Genomic DNA, 22,025 nt, shown 5'->3' with positions numbered 1-22,025 from the left:
ATCCAAACAGTAAAGGAACATCTTTACAAATAGAGGTGGTACATTAATCCCTTCTCACCACATTTTTATGCCCGGCAGTCATTCTGAATTTTGAACTCACAGCCCCAACTTAATCCCAGTTTAAGGGCATGTTTTTCTTGTATTTCCAGCTAGGAACTTGAAAACTTCTAAGTACAAAGAGAGTGCAGCAAAAGGTAAAGTTGTAAAATAGCAGAAAACGAACCATCACCCAACTCTTTAAATTCAAGAATTTTGAACTACAGAGATAATATCATTTAATTTAAATGTATCCCCTGAAGAACTTATATTACACCCTAATCCTACTGATTGCTGCTCTGATCCCAATTTTGGCCACTAAACTGTAATGAAATATGATTTTGAACCATAATGAAACCAAAATAACTGTCAGTGATCTCCTGCTGGTAGACATTATTCATTGAGGTCATAATATTTGCATTTTTCTACAGTAGAATATAATTATAGGTCCCCCAAGGCAGGCACATACTGAGACATGGTCAATCTAAAACATCTTGTGTCAGAGAGCTCCATTTCATAGCAGGAACAGTCGGATTTGAAAAGTCCAAAACCACAAAGGTACAAAATAGCAAAGAGGCCAAATGACCATCAAGATCCACAGCTTTATGGCATTACATTCTGGTTTTGATTTTGAATGTCCTTTGTCTGAGCTTGTGTTATCTGATCTCAACTACCAAGACAAAAGCACCAATTCTAAATTTGGTCAATAAATGGAGAAGCTGCGAATAATCCATTAAAAAAGAGCCAATTAAATTGAGATAGAGATCTGAATACTTTCTCTAAAGTCTTCAAGAAGTATGTCAACCTTGAAAATTATACACACTTTAAATGACCATTTCGATTTCTGTATTTTTTCATAACCACCGTTCTAAATTCAACAATCCTATAAAAAGAAACATTTTCCTCGTGTAAAGATTTGACACTGCTTATGAGGGACACAGTCAGGGTTTGTGGTTGAGTACTACAGATGGCATGCTTGCAGGCTAATGCAAGAAACAGCACACACCAAAACAGACTCACACACACATTTAAAAACACACAACACAAACCTTGTCTCCTATGCCTCATTAACCACTCCTGGGTGTATTTCAGGTTGCAACACCATGGCAAAACCAGATGTCTTCTTGACAGCGAGGATAGAGTTGTTATCTCAACCCCTCTTTGTAAGCAGGTGTGTCATCCACAACCTCTCATCAAAGTCCCTCTTCTCTAAGCACACAATGTGAGAGCATCACACCCGCGGTATTCATCATGCCAGTTGAGCCTGTGCTCATGGCTCTCCTGAATAGAAGGCTAGCACTTCAGGACCGTGAAGCACTTCAATAGAAGCGCTGTTGACCAAAACCTTAAACTCTCTCTATTCATGGTATTTAATGTAATCAGTCACAGACAGAGCAGGGACTATATGGAGCACAGTTTTTGAGTGTATGTACATCACCTTCATTTACATGTAAGAGGTGTGTTACAGAGGGCATTTGTTCACCAATAAAGACCGATAAAGGATTTGTTTCTGGTGTAATAGAAATTCCTGACATAATGGGTCCTTTGTGACGCCAGTCTATCATAGGACGTACTCTACTGAATGTCCACACCCCTGTTAAAATGCTTTGTTTTTGTGATGTCAAAAAATGACAAATAAATTCAAAATGTTCCACTTGTAATGTGAGATGTCCTGTAAGATACAGTAAATAAGTATTCTCCATCTTTAATGAGTAAGGAAGCGTTTTGGTAGACGGAAACGTTTACCGACCAAAATCCACCCAGACCTGACTAAAACTCCTTGAGGGAGAAAGTGGTACAGTCTGATGAAACCAAACCTGCACTTTTGCGACATACTTTCAAAAGAAACAAAAACAGCACAACACATAACCTAAAGAACACTGCACCCACACTGAAACATGGTGGTGAAAGCATCATGCTGCGGGGTTACTTGTCTTTAGAATGAAAACAAGTGACCCTTGTTAAGGCGTTGAAATAATTAACAATTCCAAATGATTTGTTTGACACAATAACAATTTAGTGCATCATCAAAAGAACACCATACCAATATTGAAACACGGTGGTGGCAGCATATCGCTGTGGACTTTTCTTCATTTGGAATTGGAGATTTAGTAAGGGTGGCTAAACTTTTTAACAAATCCAACAGCAACACTGACTATCACTAAAACATACATGACACCCATAATGAAACACAGTTGTGGCACCATCATGCTGTGTGGTTACTTTCCTTCAGATAGAACTAGGCTTGAAATCAAGGTGGATGAAAAAGGAATAAATAAGAACGAATTTTCATTTTCACACAAAGATAATGAGTCCAACAATGCGTGCAAATGATCTGACAACAGATGTCCTCGCATCTGAGAACCTTTGCACAAGTCAGTGTGTGGCTAAACACTGAAAAAGAAGACGAATATGCTTCAGGCAACAGTTATGCTTATGGATGTTTACACTTATGTACCCAGATTATTAAATTTTTACCAAACACCAAACACATTTGGTGTTTAGTGAAGTTGCACAGGATTTGTATGCCACAAATAGGGAGAAAAGAGAGGATCAGAGGTCAGGATAACTAAGAAATCATCGGGGATACATCTGCTATGCGTCCTGGTGGCATTCTGCCCACCTGGCCCTGCTGCATGAAGGGATCACATATGGTGTTACCGCTCCACTGATTGTATCAGTTAAAAAAGTCAGTATTAGCTTCCATTTTCAAAATAAAATAAGGACAAATTACATCAATCAAAGCCACCAGAACTGAAAGCATATAAAATGTCAAAAGAACACATCAGATGGCAGCTAAAGCTACTATTTAAAGGTAATTAATAATTAAATATGACCTGCTGTGATCAGCTGGGGTGGATGTGTCTAAACACAGCTGCCTTTAGCCCAGGATACTCCCATTTCAAAGGATAGCCAAGCTGCTGGCTTCCACCCAGATAGGTCACAGGAGAGCCCTAGCCTGCCAAGACCACACATTAGTGTGCCAGCGCTGCACATGCTAGCCTGACTTTCACACATTACAGGGTAAAGCCTATTAAGATTAAATCTCAAGTTAACTTTCCTCAACATTAGGAGTTTGCTCTTGACAGTTTTGCGGGCCATAATGTGAAAACTGTTCTTTAAAAGTGGTAGAGCTAGGGACGGTTTCTGCTCAGATGGTTGGCCTTGTGACCTGGACCCAGATAAATGGGAAAAATTGGATGCATAACTAGACTTGGGGTGCTGGCAGTGCATGAGAGCTTGTAGGCTCAATTAGATATGTCCAGCACTCAAATTTAATAATTTGACTATGTGGGTTGGTTGAAAGCCTGGACTAACTCAGAGATTGTATCAGATGCCGACAAGATAGCTTTTCAGTGAAGTATATTTTTAAATGTTTGTCATCTTGACACATTTTTCAGCCTGCCTACATGTTTTAATGCCTGATTTTAATTCCTCTTTAGACTCCAATTTAACAAATCCAGTCTATCTTCAAAGAAGAAATAAAAAAACTTTGAATTATGGGAGATATTTCTACAGGATGGATGGATGGATGGACGGACGGATGGATGGATGGAAAGCAAAGGGATTAAATCTGGAAATAAACATGTTTTTTCCACCCTGTAGTTTTTTTCCATTCTAATCCAAAAGGATGCAATAATTGCATTCTTTTAAAGACTGCATATGAACTTTGCCCTCTCAATTGTGTCTTATCACATCTCTCCTCTTCTCTTCCAGTCTTTTCTCTGCGGTGGCCTATCCATTTGATTGCTCTTTCGTCTTAAGGTTCATGTTTTCTGTTTCCCTTTCAGCCTCCAGGTCCCTCCCCTCTCCCTAATCTGATCCTTTGATGCAGTCTGAGCTTTTGGATCTCTGCACATTATTAGTTTTCTTCTTATCTCTCTGTCCCCCAGGACTCTTAACTCAGGGCTTGACAGAAAATAAAGCATCTCTAACCTCATTAAGAATATGGAAACGACAAGTCACACAATAGGGTGATAACTTAAGTTTCTATTGCCCGAAACCATTATAATACTTTATTCCCAACCCTAAACAGAGCCACTATCCAAGAATGCCCCGTCACCAATGAGCTGTGAAGCTAAAACCAGTTTCTATATGACACTCCATGCCTAATAAGAGGTTGTACCTTGAAATTAACTTCAAAGTGAAGCCAAACGCAAACACAAACCTTTATAGTTTCTGGTCCCAGGGCCTGCCGTCTCAGCTGGGCACCAGGCCAACAACACGTGACCACCCTGCAGCCAATAAAATGACCTGCAGGATGGGGTTCACCCTGGCAACCAGGGCTGACTGAATATGAACCGTCACAAATTATGGCTCAGATCACAATAAAACTGCAGTTGGGTGCTACTGAAAGCAGGAGGGTGTGGCAGGCATTCGATTAGGCAAAAAATAAAATTAAGTGAAAATACGCTTTCTAAGAAAAACACGCCCCACAGCCAGTTCTGTTTAAACCTGATGCAGTCATAACATGATTTTATCTTTAGCCACAAATCAATGCATTCTAAGAAAGTTATTGTACTAAAATGTGCAGGTAATGGAAGATTAATCCTAATATTCCTTAACTTTTCTCACTTCACTTTCTGTGCCCTCCTTAAATTACTAACTCCCTCATTCTCCTTAATATTTATGAAATATTAACATGTTGATAAGGCAGCATTGCTCAGGTTCTACCAGCCTGATAAAGCAGGATCCATGAAGCAATGAGTGGACGCAGATGGCAGAGAAGAAACCTTCCATGTCCATTAATAATAGACAGAGAGAGAAGGAACGGCTGAATCCCTCTGACCTGAGGATTTTCTGCCATTTTCAAACCCGCACTGCCATCTCATGTCTCTTTATTCTGTCCTTTTTAACTCTGGGTTTGTGTGTAGATAGTTCACACCTTAAAATGCCGTAAACACTGTAGTCATGTTATACAGACAGTATACTCCTTTAAAATGAAGTAATTTAAATACTATGTTAAGTATTTTGGGTGTGTGGGGTGTTTCTAATCTTTGACAAACCTTTCTTTATACATACCTTTACCACAAACGAGGATCAGTTCTTGGTGTGAGGGTTTAATTGTTCCTTTGATTCTTACATTTTCAGGGTGTGGGGAACATTAAAAGAGATGCACCAATCAAGTTTACCTGGCTGACACCAAATTCCAGTATTTGTTGTGGTCTGACCTGCCGATTTTGATTTTAGCCTTTTCCAATTCTCTGTCCAAGGAATAATTTTTCATTTTAGCTTAACACAAGAATTAAATGTGTAAACACTGATCACTAAAGAAAAGAAAAGTACAGTATTCGATCGCAGGACAAAGCCGATAGAGGGGAAACGGTCTGATTTCAATCACTGGCAGCCTGATTGATGAATCTCTAAATAACAGGATTTAAAGACAGAAAATATGATTATATAACATTCAAAGAATGCTTGAAAAAATTTGCAATGTGAGCGCTGCACTAGCTAGAAATAAATATACATATGCAACCATAGTCAGAAGAGAAGACACGACATTGAAACAAAACGTCAGCCACAGAATGACAAGGAAATGAGTTTTTCCAAAAAAAATTTATGTTTAAACAATTCTGATGAATCATTTTCATAAACAATATGTGCTCATTTTATTCCCACAATAGTGGCCACTGATAAAAAAGATTTTTTTTAAACCTGCAAATCAAATCAAAACAAGACAATACAATCAATACAGGACACAGTGTGCCTAAAATGCACTTATATTTACCTTTATTCGGCTAAATAGATGAAATCCCTTAATTTCATTCAGTTTTAACTGAAGCAACTAAGCTGTATTTAGTTTAGGTTTGTTGCTCATATTAAAAAAAGTTGTTTAAGGACGATGTGAAACCCTTTAATTCCTGTTTTGAAGATGGTAAATTATTATTATCTTTTATATTATCATAAATAATAAAAAAAACAATAATAAAGGAATAAATAAAGATTTTAAAGAGTCAACTCTGTTTGTTAGAAGTACTATCTAAAAACTGCTTGTTTTATTTCAGTGGTAATTGTATATTTGCGAATGAATGTTCTGATGAGGGAAATAAAAACTTGAGCATTTTAATGTATCCAGCAGCATAAACTTAACAACTGTGCTGGTTATAGACCCATATGGTTGGAGAGTTTATATCCAAAGGTCTGCCAGTGCAATATGCCACACATCAAAAGTTAATATTAAATAAAAAAATATGCATTTGAGGTGAATTCAGTTATCGTTGAATTCGTGGGCAATTATTAGAAGTGGATAAAGCAGCCAAATATTGTACTCGAGTGAGATTACTTCAATAGTTCAATATCACTTCAATATATCTTTACCCAAGTAGAATAAAAAGTAGTCATACAAGAAAGTACTTCATAAAAAGGCTGAGTAAATGATCATATCTGATTTAATATGTGGAAATTATGTAATCAGAGAGAAAAAAATAAAGTCATGTGGAGATTTTGGTATTAAAAAATAAGTATTTTAAAAAATAAATCCTGATAATTTGGTTTGGTAGAACAACTTCCACAGCCTAATCCACACCAAATCCTGATCATTTGGTGTGGATTGGCAACTTCAACCTTTTTAGCAAAAATGAAAAGAAAAATGTTTATTTCTGTCATTCCAGATAAAAGGTGAAGGCAGAGGCATAGTTTAACTCTCAATCTCATAAATTGTTTGAGTGCACAGACACAAAGCATTACACCTCTAAACCACAAAGGCAAATCATTCTCCCAGCAAATTGGTGAAAGCCATCAGATGCCGGGCCTTCGTAAGTCCTGATTTCACCCAGATTGGCACCTGCCACATCATGCTCCAAATCTCTTCAAAGCACGCCCAGCAGCTGCTTGATTATAGGGGATTTCACTGCATATGTGTGGGCAAGAAAAGCCCACAGGCTGCCCTAAAGAGCTGAAGGAGAGCTGCCTCAGATTTAGAGAGACATCATGAGCTTTATCAGAGCCAAATTGAACAGCTGGAAGCCCACAAGCAGAATATACAGCATTCCTGCTTACAGCAAGCAAGAGTAACATGTGTTAACTTCATCTGCATCATGTCAAGCTAAGTGTTTCAAGCCTTGCTGTGATGCCTTTCCTTACAGTCATCAATAAAAAGTATTGATGAGAATATGTCCCGACCGATCGATTCTAGAGCTTATTTAACTTCAGGACCTACAGCATTGATTTGCTCTGAGCCTCGGTGAAAAAGGGCATCGGTGGCAAATAGTGCTGCATGGATCGCTGCAGCCTCATCAACACCTGCCAATGTGCTGCAGCCAGGTCCAAGACCTGTCCCATTTCACGCCAAATCACCTGACATGCGCCTGCTCGCTTATGCATGACAATGCCTGCATGTCAGGAGGTGTCTGTTCATGTGCGCATCAACACGCGCACACATACACACACACACATGCGTGCCCGGGTTCTTACGTTTTGTGAATAAAACTTTCATCTTGTTCCAGATTCAAAGGTTCAGATTTTTCAGCAAGGTTTTTAGCCATTTTTCATGTATGAAAAGTTCACAAGGCGTGTTTTCACAAATGTCAGGCGTTACATAGAGAACCTGCAAATGCCACCTTAGAAAAGGACATATGAAGGACAAAATGGTGGTTCAACAGACGAATGGATCAATAGGTAGATAGACAGACAATCGGAGGGATAGATGGATGACGGATGTATGAACAGCTGCATAAATGAACAGATAGATGGACGGATGGACCTCTGAATGGTTTGATGGATTGGAGAGTTAGAATTATTATTTAGAGGAGAGAAACTCAGCTCTGGTAGGCTGAGGGACCAAAGCACTCTGAAAGCCACAGGTTGACCTTTCAGAAATCTGTGAAAGTAAGAATCAAGGGAGGTTTGTTTCTTAGTGGATGTCAAAATATAACTTAAAGAGTACTGAGGTGGGAGTTCAAGTGAAGGTTAACTGAGGACTGTTATATGATGAGAGAAATTAGGCTCCAAGGAAGTCGGGATCACTTCGAACTAAACTGTTCCCATCAAAACTACCCTCTCACATTTAATGCGTGCCTTTAAGCATGCCCTGGAGGTAAACAGGAGAAAAAAAATGCATGGTCAAACATTGAGCTTTTCGACCGCAATGTACCAACTGTCAAGCATGGCTGTAGAAGCATAATGCTGAGGGTTTATTTCACCATTAATCTTGCAGGTGGACTACACAAAGTGGATAGAGTAAAGATGAGAAACTTAAATTATACTATCTTGACCAAAAAGTGTAAATAAGAAAAAAGATGGAATTTGAAAAAGAATTAAAATATATTATATCTTAATATGTCTTAGCACATGTCAGTGAGACATTCTTGAAAGTTTTTAAATTCAGCGGTTTTCTTACAAAATCTCTATGAAACAAAACAGCATACTGAAGACATGTTGTCTCGCAGTATTTTGAAGTCGATCCGCCACATGGCGCACATCAGAGATGATCCGTGACACAAAGCCTCTGAGGGCGTGCAGTGACACAAGGGTTTAGGGCTTTGGAGCAGGTTGTGGCGATAAGACCAAAGTGAGGATCACTGGAGGATGCGGGATTTCCCAATGTTCTGGCGAGGCTGGACTCATGAGGCTAAAGCTTCCTCACGGTCTTATCATGAACGGCCACCTAAGCCTGTGCTTGTGTGCGTGCGTTTTTCCATTTGCGTGCACAGGAGAGGCCAGAACATGTCAGTTTGACACACAGTACAGAAAGAGTGAGGGATTAGACTAACATGTATAATCCATCTGGCCTTTGGGAGGAGGGTCCGCCCACACCCTCTGCTGGGGGAGATAAGATAGAAGGGTAACGGGTGGAGGTGGAGGGGAATGGGCCGGGGTGGAGGGGATGTCCTGTTTTCTGTGTGTTTGGAGTTGGGGACAATAAATCTGAATTTCTTGCCCTTTGATTGAGGTCATGAAAGTGTTTCAAGCCAGTGAAGCTGCAGTTCCTAATAACAAGACGTACTTTATGTCATCCTGACAAAGTTCTGGTCAGGAATAAACATGATGTTAATTAATTTATGTTAGAAATTAGACCACTGAAGTTGAAGTGAAGAACTTTAAGAAATTCCAGGGAATTCTTTTCTTAAACAAGAATTTGGCGCAGAGCTTATATATACACCCCACTATTTGGATAAATGTCCCTTAGCAAGTTGCACCTAAACCACAGTCTTTTTGTCACCATTTACAAGCTTCTGGCATAATTCTGGCTCATATGTTACCGAGGCTTTCTGCCACAGGCTTGGCTTTAGCACACAAAGGTTTTAATGGAGTTGAGGCCCAAATCTCAAGAAGGATATTACAGACGCTGGTGGCTTTAAGCTTTCCAAAACTAAATTGTATACATGTTTTTGATCATTGTCCAGTTGTAACACTTAACTTTGTTCAACCTTCAACCATCTGACCCAAACTGTCACCATCAGATGAAAAGAAAATTGGTTAGGATGTTCAGAAACAACTTAAGATCCACAGGTGATCAAGCTGAACATAAATTTGGAAAATGTTGAAACACCACAGTCGCTGCCCACAGTCAGGCTAGTTTGTGTATCACCATCAACTTTGACTAACATTTGTAGCTACCTATGTGGGGAAACTAAATCTAAAGAAATGTTTTATTGTCAGACGACACAAATATAGACTTGTTTACCTGAAATGAAGGTGAGGTTTTCAACCCAAAGAACATCACACTAAATGGTAAGCATAGTGGTGGTAGCAGGATCTTACTGTGGGGTTCTTTATTGACGGTGGAAGTGGTGCACTGCACAAAGTGGATAAATAATGTGGAGGCAGGATCACGTCAAACTCCTCACCTTCATCTCAAATGATAAAAACAATGGTTGAAACTTGAACAAAACCGTTTTTGGGATGGATAAAGCAAGGTAATATTAAGTTTCTGGGACGGCCTCACCAAAGTCCACACCCTAACCTTTTAAAAAAGTATGGTCTCTGCTTTAAAATGAGTGTTTTTTCGAAAGATTGTTAAGGGATATTTAACCAAATTTTAGTTTGGAAGTGTATGTATATATTTCACCCTCTACCAATCATTCTAAAATTAATGAATGGTGACAATATACAACAAATGCGATTTTATGCTCACAGTTCAGTTCTTTTTTTTATTATTTATTTAATTATGTTTTATCACCATTCTACTAATAGAATAACTAATTAATTCATTAAAAGCCAAACATCTACATGACATAAACTCCAATGATAAAAAGATGTCAACCTTGTCTGTCTGAAATAATAAATGCATACAATAATTTCAGAATTAGATGTTTTAGGAACCAAATGAAGTAACAGAGAAAGCCCTGAGGGAAGCAGTGATGTGCAAAAGTCTTAAAAGAATGTCTTTCTCATAGACTCTCATGATCTGTTTAAGCTATTCATCAAGGCTACTTTATGTTTTATGGAAAAAAATATTCTGTAGGTCAGTAATGAATTTTTTTTATGGATGTCTTGATTTAATCTATGCCACACATACCAAAATAAGGACTTTACTACATTTAAACTTAAACATAACAGAAAATTTGTTCGATTAGAATTTGACATTTATGTCTTGTGGAAAAAGTAAAAATATAACCTGTTAATGTAATAATGTAAAACTGTCGATATTTAAATATTCTGCCACAAGCATTTAATAAGGAGTTCAATGCTTGTGACAGAATATTTAACAATAAAATTTCTCACTATTATTTAATTTATCAGGATTTAAATGGATAAAAAGATTGTCGGTATGTTTAATTCTAAGCATTTTTGTTTACAAATAATTTTGATAAATCTGTACCAGAATTAACCTTGTATTTCTAACAATCAGAGCCCTGATCTTCTCTGTTTGTTCATGTTTAACGTATGTTTACACAGGATAAATCTTATAGATTCCCGAAAGGTATTCAGTATTCATGCCGTCTACTGAGATGCACATGATCCTTCGGTCATCTCTCCCCTCATGTCCTCCAGTATTCCTTTCTCTCTAAAACCCTTATCACACAGCACAGTGTTTACTTAGCAGGAGAGACGCACGTAGCCGACGCCAACTCACATCCAGCTAATACAAAGTCAAGGGGGAGGCATTCCTATGCACTTGAGGGAAGGGATAAGCTGTGAACTCTGGCTTCTTAAACAAGAAGGAACAAAGATTTTCCTCTAACTTTTATACAGGAAATATTCACCAAGCAACTGTAGTTGACAGAAGATCTCAGATTTGACCTTTCACCTGCAGGAACTGCTGTTCTCCCGGTTGCTTTAAAATGTCTTTTCTGGACTTTCTAGATGTTTTCACATCAACTTCTTATCTCACACAAATTTCATCCTGCACTCTTTAGTATACGAGTGTTTTTATCACCCTTAGGTTTTATGCTTAAAAAGGTTTTTTTCCCAAGAGTCTGTCAATATGTTACAGCTAGTCGGGTCCTAAAATGGCAAAAAAAAAACTATCACTATCACCACCATGTTTGTCTGGTGGCATTCTTTGTTAGTTTTAGACAAAACTTAATAAGATTCACACCATTAAAAAAATTACTTTTGTCTTGCAAGTCCACAGAATATTTTCTTGGGGATCAATAATATGTTTTTGGGAGATGTGGATAATGGTTCTAAAGCATTAGACATGGTTTTCTAAATCTTTCCAGGTTGAAACATGTTAGTGACTTTTGCTTTTTAAGATCTTTTAGCCTACTTCATGCTGTCAGATAGGTTTTTCTTTAAGTGCTTTTTGGTTTACTAGTGGCTAGTGAATCACTAGTGTGGCTAGTGAAATTGAACCCCAAATCTGTGGTTAATTAAAAGTTAATTCTCAAATTATTTTCTTGTTATAGGAAATCGTTCTAAAACTGATTTTATATTTCTTCAGGTTAACTTTGTCCGATATTCAAATTTGTTCAAAAAAGCAAAAACAAAGTAAATATTTAAGGAGGTAAACGCTTTTACATTAAACCCAGCATCACACAATGATTTAGCTTTAGTAAATACAGAGTGAGGACGTGGTAAATCCCATGGTTCTTAACACACAAAAAAGCCACATTTGATCTTATTGTCTCATCAAAAAAGATTAACAGGTTTCAAAATGAGTTGAGAGAAAAGACAAAAGGAAAGTGAAGATAGTTTGGTGTGATCGATCCAGCCTCTGCTACCTCCAAGGCTTGTCTGATTGGCCAGCAGGGCGTTTCCATGGGAGCAGGGGAAGTGACAACTGAACAAAGGGCTTCCATTAGAGGTCCTGTCCTCTTCGCTCCACAGCTATTAAGACTGTGTCTGTGGGACACCTAATGTTACTGACAGATGGAGGCAACGAGGAGCACTTTAAACCATCGGAGCCGATTCCATTCACAGCTGCAGCGGAATGTCAAAACATTGTAATATCAAGGCTGTGTCACGGTTCTCTTTTTTCACACAATCTGAAGAGATTTGACACTTTAAATCTCATGATTTCATAAAAGTTTCTTCGCTCACAAACAGCTAACACCTTGCAAGCATTTCTTGACAAGCCGAGAACAATACATTTTAAATGCAATAATCTTTTAATCATAGGAAAACTGTATTTCTTTCATGGGATGTTTATCATGCATTGTGGTACATATCCCAATGGAGATCATAATCACAAACTCTGCACACTGGATGGCTTTACAGAGAAGGGAATCACAACGGAGCGTTAAGACAGCATGAAAAGGGAATGATCACCAGGAAGGTAAAAAACCTCTACAGTGATATTTTACATTAGGTTGCAAGAATGTGGCATGGGTAAAAAGGAAGGGTCAAACACTGCCAAAACAGAGAGAGAAACGCAATGAGGAGGATGAGATGCAAGTAAAGTGACTGAATATGACTGGCATTATTTTGTTAGCAATAGGATCAGATCTGCACTTTTCATAAGACATGTCCTATGAAGGGGACTTACAGAGAAATAGAAAAAAGTAGACTGAACAGAAATATTCTTATAAAGACGATAAAGGCATCAATATCTTGTAATATTCACATAACCTCACTTTTACATCATTTATGAGCTTACCGGACACTGACAGCACAATATGCCTGCCTCCCGGTTGCTTACCCTTCCTTTGCATGTAAAGTAGAACATTCTTAAAACAGTCATGGAACGACTCAGCATACCATTCCTGCTTCCATACGATTTAATCAGTGAAGTAGTAGCCTGGTGCTGCTAATCAGACGCACAAGACCAAAAAGCATCAGCAACGACCTTAGAGAAGCAGTTTCTGCCCAATGATGTGGAAAAGGTTTTAAGGCCATTTCCATTCACCTTAAACTCAGACTATGCAATGCTTACAGAAATTGCAAAAAGCTCACAGGCTCCATCTTAGATTGAACAAGTATGGCTTATTTAGGTCCAGGTAAGTATACCTTAATTACGGTGTTAAATGCACTGAGAAACATCACCTGGACACTGGCCATACAGTTACTTTATAGAAGCCTAACCAGGGACTGTTCCTGTGGATAACCCTTTGGCTAGAGAACCAACAGGCCGGACAGTAATGTAACACCATTTTATGTCTTTTTCATTTAATAAATTCTAAATAGAGTAACAATAGGTGCCACAAACCAACAGACAAAATAAAACACAATAGACAATATAGGATCAAACAATGCAAACACGTAAAAAAAACCGACTGAGGTGGAGGTCTTATTAATAAATAAAGTACAGGGCATTAAGAAGGACCCTGAGGGGGACAAGCAGAAAATATAATGAGGGTTTTGGGAGTTGAGGACTCTTACTCCCTGTAGATATTTACTATTTGAGAATCATTTGGATCTGGACCTAATATTTGTAAGCTCCATCTGATGGTAAGGAGCAGCAAATGGTAATAAGCACGGTGAGATGGTCATTGTTTATGTCAATGATGTTAATGATGACACAATTTTTATTTTTTTATTTTTATTTTTGCGGCACTAGAGGCCTTTGTTTTTGATTTGTTGACAGTACATAGACAGGAAAGATGGCAAAGAAAGGGGGAGACATTCGGCAAAGGTCACCAGGTCCGGGACTCGAACCAGGGACAGTCGTATCGAGGACTATAGCCTCTGCACATGGTCGCGCACTTAACCGCTATACCAGCAGCATCGCGCCCGACACAATTTATTTTTTATGCTGTTTTTATGTCCATGATTATTGCTGACTTGTTATCAGGTGTATAATTACCAAACCTAACTCCAATAAAGTAAAAACACTTTCTACACCAGTCCTGCATGAAACTGCAGGGTTCCACCTTTTGAAACCTTGAATTTGGTAAGGTGCCGTGGTAAGCTCTTTTAACACAAGGCTACTGTTTCATTCAAGCTGTTTGGAAGCTGCTCCCAAGAGAAAGCCTCTTCTCTCTGAAAGAATAAAGCAGGATGACTTAGGTCTACCGGAGCTGCATCTGGATGAACTGAAAGACTTCGGGGACAATATCCTTTAGCCAAATGAAACAGAAATAGAGATATTTGGCCATGATGTTTGGTACCGTGTTTGGACAAAACCAATTAGAAAAAGACTTGTTTGGAAGGGTTGCCTGAATGACATAGCTTTTCAATTTTGCATCTTCATGAACCACAAAACTTTTGGAACAATATCTTTTGGACAGATGAAGCAAAAGAAGAAATGTTTGGCCATAATGCAGTGTCGTGTTTGCTGCCAAAGTGTTGAGCACAGTGGTGGAAGGGTGATGGCACAAGCTTCTTTTGCAGCACAAGGACCTGGGCAAATCTGAACCAGAATAGTTGAAAACTATAAATGAAAGATGTTGCAATGGACCAGTCAAAGCCCAGATCTCATCCTGATTTAAATGTCAGCAAACCTCAAGAAACTGAATCTTTATTGTAAAAACAGTTAGTGAAAATTACTCTGAGACTGATATGTTCATACACAAAACTAAAAGTAATACTACACAGCAATGAAATCATGGGATTTACTTAGGTTGTCCCATGAATGTAGACTGCAGACCCTGACAGCACAGGTCACCTGCACCTTCATTATTTATGAGGTCAGCTGTGTGCTTTACATTGCTGAAAAAGCTTTTAGATAACGATTAGAAAAGGATCAACGTAAAGTGTCCACAAGTATGATCAAATGTTTCAATCAAAGCACAAAGTAGCAACAAGGCACTTAATGTCCCTGACTAAGTCTGTGGAAGGAGAGGAAGCTCTTAAAAGCAGAACATTTTTAAACTGGCTGAGAGATCTATAACCTGATATAAAGCTGCGCACCCAGTGATGAATGAATGTACAGGCCAGTCTATCCATATGTAACAATGACAAGACAGTGATGGCAATACCGATCCAGCTCTAGATCAGATGGCAAGACATTTTTTCAGTTGAAAGGTTGGACGTTCAATCTTTCACTTCCCTTGTTTAAAAGTTGAAGCATCTTCAGGAAGTGTCCTTTACTTGTACAATCCATCCCTTTGGATAAAAGGGTTTTAATAAATGTACTCTGATCCAATACTATGCATGTATACAGACATGCCAAATATCTGCACTTTAGGGAACCTCCAAAATAAAAGTGCCATACTTTACTGACCATATTCATTCACAGAAGGCAAAGTGAAAGCTTACAGGTTGGCACAGTGGGTCATGCCACAGGTTGGCTATAATAACAGAGGACCACAGGGGTGAAAGATGCATCTTTCCACCCAGTATCACCAGTGGCTGGCAGAGAAGTGAGGAAGCTGAAATGTGTGAAATGAACCAGGGGTATGGGGGAGGAAGGGTGAGACACCAAGTCTGCCGTCATCTATCAGACTGATGGAGTGGTGTGACATACTACGGACAAAGTATGCATATCTAAAGAATAATTCCCTTATGGTCTTTTAACAGCAAGCTGACTTTTGCCAAACATTTAGCCTTTTCCTGATGCGACAGAAAGTCACTAGATAAAAGTTCACTAAATAAATTAGTTTAGTTACCAAATTATTAATCTGATTGCTTTATGTATTCCATTAATTACATTCATATGAGATGCAGTTTGGCAATAACAATTTGTGACCTGACAAAACACCCCCACCCACTGATCACACTGCGGAGGGAATAAAAAGAGGTGTGAATACAAGTTTCACCAGAGGGAATTCATGGCGTGCAACTGAGAGTCATATTGTTGCCGGGACCTGAGGAGTGGAAACAAGGTTGATTCGGGTGATGAAGAGGTCACTGGGTGCTCCGCATCACCAAAGTAACACTACTGGACTCACAGACTGAGCTCCGTCATACAAGCAGAACATCATTTATAAGCTGGGTGGTGAGAAGGCTTCATCCGTGTCAGCCATGATTATAAGCAGCTGAATGAAAAAAAAAGAGAGGGACTCTGCCGATCTGTGTTTGTTTTAAAAATCAATCAAACTTCATTTATAGGGAACCATTCACACAACGTGCTGCAGAGACCGTAAAACACACAGACAAAAACACCACAAAAACACCAACAATGGTCCAACTAACTAAACAGACACTTAGGTCTGATTACTGCCAGTTCTTCACAACAAAGAAAACAACTTACACAGAACATCCCTGACAACACATTATAAAAGAAATAAAAGAACAGATGAGAAAGAAAGCTACTGACCTCTATCAGTCTGGAAAGGGTTAAAATAACCAGAAATGGAAAAAACATGGAAGAGCATCAGAGTCCAAGCACATTGGTGACGCATTCCGGACACCACAAAAGAGCCCAGAACAACATCTAATGCACCGGGTTATGCAGGAGGACAAGGCCTCAAAGCACACAAACAGGTCCACCTCCGAATGGCTCAAAAAAAGGAAAGAATGTTCTGGAGTGGTCTAGTCAAAGTCTGGATGTAAATCTGATCAAAATGTGACATAACAAGCAGGTCTTTTATGCTCAAAAGGCCTCCAATATGGTCGAATTAAAACTAGTGAGGTGGACCAAAATTCCTCCACAATGATGGCAGTTATTGCATTCGGGCGAGGTTGGTTTGGATAGCTTCTTCTCTTCATGAATCAAATCATTATTTGAAAACTGAAGTTTGTGTTTACTCAGGTTATCTTAGTCTGATATGAAAATCCAATGAAAATCAGTTGAAACACAAAGTGACAAAACGCATAAACAAAAATACTGAATAGATGTCTTTAGCTTGCTTTATCAAGAAATGGATCCCTACTAGTAGTATTAAGAGAAAGTTCAATCTTGTGTTTTTCTTGCTACATTCAGGCCCCATAGCACTAATACAGTCATCAAGCAGATCATAAATAATGGAGACGAGGGTGAGGGGAATGTGAGGAAAAAAAGAAAGTGTTACTAGCTTGTATTACTGCCAACAAGCATGTTGTTAGTGAAAAAAATGTGTGGGGGTGCATTGTTTTCAGGAACTGATTGAGGGCCTTTTGGATTTTCAGAAGCCACAGTAGGAAACAGACTTTTCTTACAGGGCTCCATATGCAAAAAGGGAAGCTAAACATGTAGATGGGTCCATTCGAAGGTGGGAGGAAGTTATTCTGGGGCATGATTATCTCACTTTGAATCTTACAGCCAGCAGCAAGGCTTCAGAAGGACTCATGTCTTATTAATGTCCTCTCTGAAGGGACAAAATGCCATGAAGAAATGACCAAAGACATTATCTGTGAATCACTGTATGAGCGACATCAGCGTGCATCTACATGTTTGTTTGTGATAGATCAAAAAGGGGGCCAAAAATCACAAAAAAAAAACAAAAAAACAATCAATTGGATTCTCTTAGTGCTGCCACCCTGCATGATCTCCAACCCAACAGAAAGTGAAAGACTTGTCTACATAAAAGCACATCACATCAAACAGGGCAACGACGGTGTCATGTCAGATTGGGCCAAGAGGAAAGACTGGTGCCGGTTAACCTTTAAGGATGGCCAGAAGCCTGCGCCAACACTGGCAAGTCTTCGCAGGGCGTCACTCTTCCAAGTGCCCCTGCCCCATCCCATCCCCCATAATCCCCTTTTCTCTTCAGTCTTCACCCCCTCTTTCACTGAATATTTTCATATTCTCCGACTATGAAAACACTGCTAACAGCCTGTATGTGTGATGTGAACGAAGCTGCGGGCGACACGCGTCAGCCAGTGTGAAGAGACACAAAAAGATAGAATAATGCATGCAGATGAGGGTGAATGGCTTTTAAAGTTCGGCGGCCACCGCGCTACGACTCCACGGTGGTAAATAATTCCCTCTCATGAGGCTGGGTAATATCTCTGCAGCGGCAGCATGCCACTCGGGAATGCCGTGGCATTTTGTTGATGCCACTTTTGAACTCAGATCTTGATCCTCCAACACAAAGACAAACAGCAAATATGATCAATGCCTCAAAATTCAGTTTGCCTGACTATTACACAAATTCTGGCAATTTTTATTATTTCGCTTAGTTTATTTTAGCTTTTTAACATAACTTCCAACAGGTGCATTGCAATAAATTAGAATATCACTGAAAAGGTTTAATTTCTGTAATTTAGATCAAAATGGTATATGATGGCCATGTTATGGTCCATACATTCATGGAGAAGACTGCTGACTTGACAGTTGTCCAGTGCACAGACACCCTCCACAAGGATAGAGAGCAACAAAAAGTCATTGTTAAAGAAGCTGGTTGTCTACAGAATGCTGTATCCAAGCATATCAAAGGAAAAGTTAGTGAAAGAAAAAACTTGTTGGTTTGTTGTAGGCCATATTATACCATTTCTGTATTTAAAAAGGCCAATGTGTTTATTGAATCTATAAATGCATTTCACTTTTTTGATTGAATGACTCAAATAAATATGTTCTATTTTATTGAATTGCATCTGTATCTGCAGCAAAATTATTCCTACAAGCAGGTGTCATACCATTAGAAAAGATGATATGATGGTTTCATATTTAAGATTCAATCAACACACAGACATTAATCAGGAAAGTAGCAGGAGAAAAATCAGGAGCATCATCTGAAATCCCCAGGCATAACACACATCTAATTCTTTACACAAATCTGAAAGGAAAATAAAATAAAAATGCAAGCAGATGATCCAGTCGTGAAATTTTAAAGTGAAATGTGTGACTTTGATTTACAAAAATTAAATGAAAATAAAAAGTAAAATGTTTTCTTGTTATGACCCTGAGTCAGAAGTTTTATTTTATATTTATGTGTGTTATTTATTGCAGAGCTGTTTTCTCACCCTGCCAGAAGGTTGGTCATGTCACACTGTTGCAAGTCTCACTTTCAAGATGTTGAGTTGCAGTTGCTAAAAGGTGATCAGACTCGATAACAAAGCTGCACATTATAAATCATCGCTCAATCATAATAAATTTTCCTTGTTGCCACACAGTAACATCAGCGCTGTGTTCTAATATGCAAGTTTACTGCCTGAATTTGTATTTCGCACTGACTTCTTTTACCTTCCAGACATCTTCTAACTTTGTTCCACATCTTAAAGTATCACTGCCATGCTTTTATAAAGGGATGGCTTCAAAACCATGTTGAACGAAGCTGCCCCTCTTCCATTTCTTGCTGTTTGTCTTGCTTGTCACCCTCCTTGCTTGCCAGATATGACTCACTGGGTCTTTTTTGCTCCCCTTCCTTAAAACTGAAATTCCAGTTGGCAGGTTGTCATCTTGATAAAGTGGAGGAGATTAAGCGTGAGTTGCAAATGTGTAACGTGGTTAGAGAGCATTGCAAGTATGGCAGGAGTGCTGCAAGCAGTGTATCTCTGTAAAAGGTGACCAATTTTAAGGGCATATAATGTGAGGACATATTTAAGAGATGTACAATGTTTTTTTAGGCACACTTGCATAATTTAAATACAAGAAATCAAAAGCTTCTTAAAGCAAAACAACATACCTATATTACTTTATTTCTCTAATAGTCATTGGCAAAAATCCTCCAGTAATCTAAAAGTCATGAACAATAGCTGACAGATAGGAAGATAATATAATTACAAAAATGATCCACCGCTTTATCAGTTTCTTGCACAGATCCCTCAGCCATGTAATAAATACATGTAATAAATCCCACAACAGCAGGGGGTGCCCGAGAGCACAAGAAAAACTTTAAAAACCTTAGTGCTGTTTATCCCAAAAAATACAATTAATGTTAAATAAAATATATAAATATATGAAACATATAACATTTAAAAAAAAAATATATATAAAAATGTATAAATTATTAAAATAAATAATATAAATGAAATGAATATTAAAGTTTGAATAGAAAATGAAATTGTATAAGTATAACAAAATAAAATACAAACTATATATATTAATGGTTTTCTTTATATTTATGATTGATTACATTGTAGAATCTGACTGAAGACATCAAAAATGTGAATGAACACACAAGGAATTATGTAGCAAAGGAAAAATTCTAAAAGAACTTTAAATTCGTTTTATATTTTAGATTCCTGATATATATCTATATATCTATATATATATCTATGTATATATAAAACACCATTTTGACCATTTCTTTGCAGCAGGAATTGCTCTTTTACTAATTATCTCTGTGTAAATTAAGAGCTGCATATCACTGACATGCCACACTATGCTCTGGAGAATAATGTCTCAGAAAACATGAAAGGTCCAGTGTTATTACAATGTGAATTAAACATTAAAATCCATTCTCTCTATACATTATAAACTAACTAGATAGAATAATAGAACTTTAGCTTAACAGTCATATACAGAATGAATGGCATCATATGATTATAGAGCTAGAAAAACATTAAAGAAGTATAAGTTGAAAAAAGGTTTTAGCTTTAAGCTAAACATTCTCAGATGCATCAGGTTGTGATCATCACAAACCTGGCTTAAAAGGAAGACTGATTTTCAATTTAAAATGGGGGCATGGCTGAGTGAAGAAAAAGGTCCAACAGCAAAAGAAAGTAAAAAAGATAACTATGGCAGGTATTTAGACAGCTTGTATTAAGAAGCTTGTCCAAGCATCGCTTCTGGATAAGTTTGAGGCTTCTCCATGTACCAGACATGAGTTCAACTTTAGTTCTAACATTTCTAACAGTGCTGCTTCTGATAAAAACCTCCTTAGTCCTCTGTGAAAACATTTAACGTCCTCAGACGTCCTCAGCCAGGTCTGTCAGATGTAGCGGCAGACGTTGAGCTTCCAGGCAGGGGCTGTCAGACTGCCGTTCCTGCTGCGGGTGCCAGACACGTGCTTTACACGCCTGCCTCTGTCGCCAAATGAAAAACAAACACACACTAACTGATAGCATGTGTGGAGGGGCATGAATTGGCCAATTAAAGGCAGACACAACAAACGTAATCCTTTACAGTGATTAAAACAAGTGGGACAAAAGCTCAAAATACTATTAAATGAGCTCTTTTACTTCCCTTATATACAAAAGAATGTCAGACCTCAGCAATGGAAACTGCCCTCTTCACAGTGATGCCTATGTGCGATAGGGTGTGTATCGACTCTAGGCCACCCATCCCCTCTAACTGGAAACACTTTTGTGAAGGAATCCCTTTTTTGCACACAGACATCTGAAGGGAGAAGCCCTGCACAAGTGACACATCACAGCCTCAGACAGCTCACTGTGTGGAACAGACAGAGGCTCATTATGGGTCTCCGTTCAGCATGTCTCACCAGGGAAGCTAGGAGAAGACTGGGGGAGGGGATGGGACAAGGGGATCTACCATCAGGATTTCTTTCTTTCTTGGCTTTAAAATAAGGGGAAGAAATATAAACTGTTGTTTCCAGGAATAAGAAAAAGCTTTTTTAATATTGATACTTCAAAAGGAAAAGGAAATTTTCTTGAGACTTCTCAACTGTCTTAATGAAAACATAGCAGCCAACACCGTTTCACAATGTAAGCAAGAATAGATTTTCTTTATCTTTGTAAGTAACAAAAAAACAGTCTGTGACATTTTCCTCCAGTGAATAAACCTTACTTTTTGGTTTTGAAGTCTCCACAAAGAGAAACTCGTATTTGTATCCTTTCTTTGTGGGTTTAAGTTCAATCTCTCAAGGTTTTGGCTGAAGCGCCATCCAAACAGGAGTGGTTTCATGTTATAAAGGAAAATAATTTTTAAATTCATGGTCTTGCACACCTTGTCAATGCCAAAC

General features: G+C 38.4%; 1 protein-coding gene across 12 annotated transcripts in view; it reads right to left on the bottom strand.

The window, feature by feature from the left end:
• Positions 1-22,025, bottom strand: part of vav2 (vav 2 guanine nucleotide exchange factor) — a 288,765-nt gene that overhangs the window by 90,404 nt on the left and 176,336 nt on the right. The window lies entirely within an intron of this gene.

Source organism: Girardinichthys multiradiatus, chromosome 8 (assembly GCF_021462225.1).
Source record: "Girardinichthys multiradiatus isolate DD_20200921_A chromosome 8, DD_fGirMul_XY1, whole genome shotgun sequence".
In the NCBI taxonomy this organism is placed as follows: domain Eukaryota; kingdom Metazoa; phylum Chordata; class Actinopteri; order Cyprinodontiformes; family Goodeidae; genus Girardinichthys; species Girardinichthys multiradiatus.
This window is presented reverse-complemented; position numbering and strand designations above follow the sequence as displayed.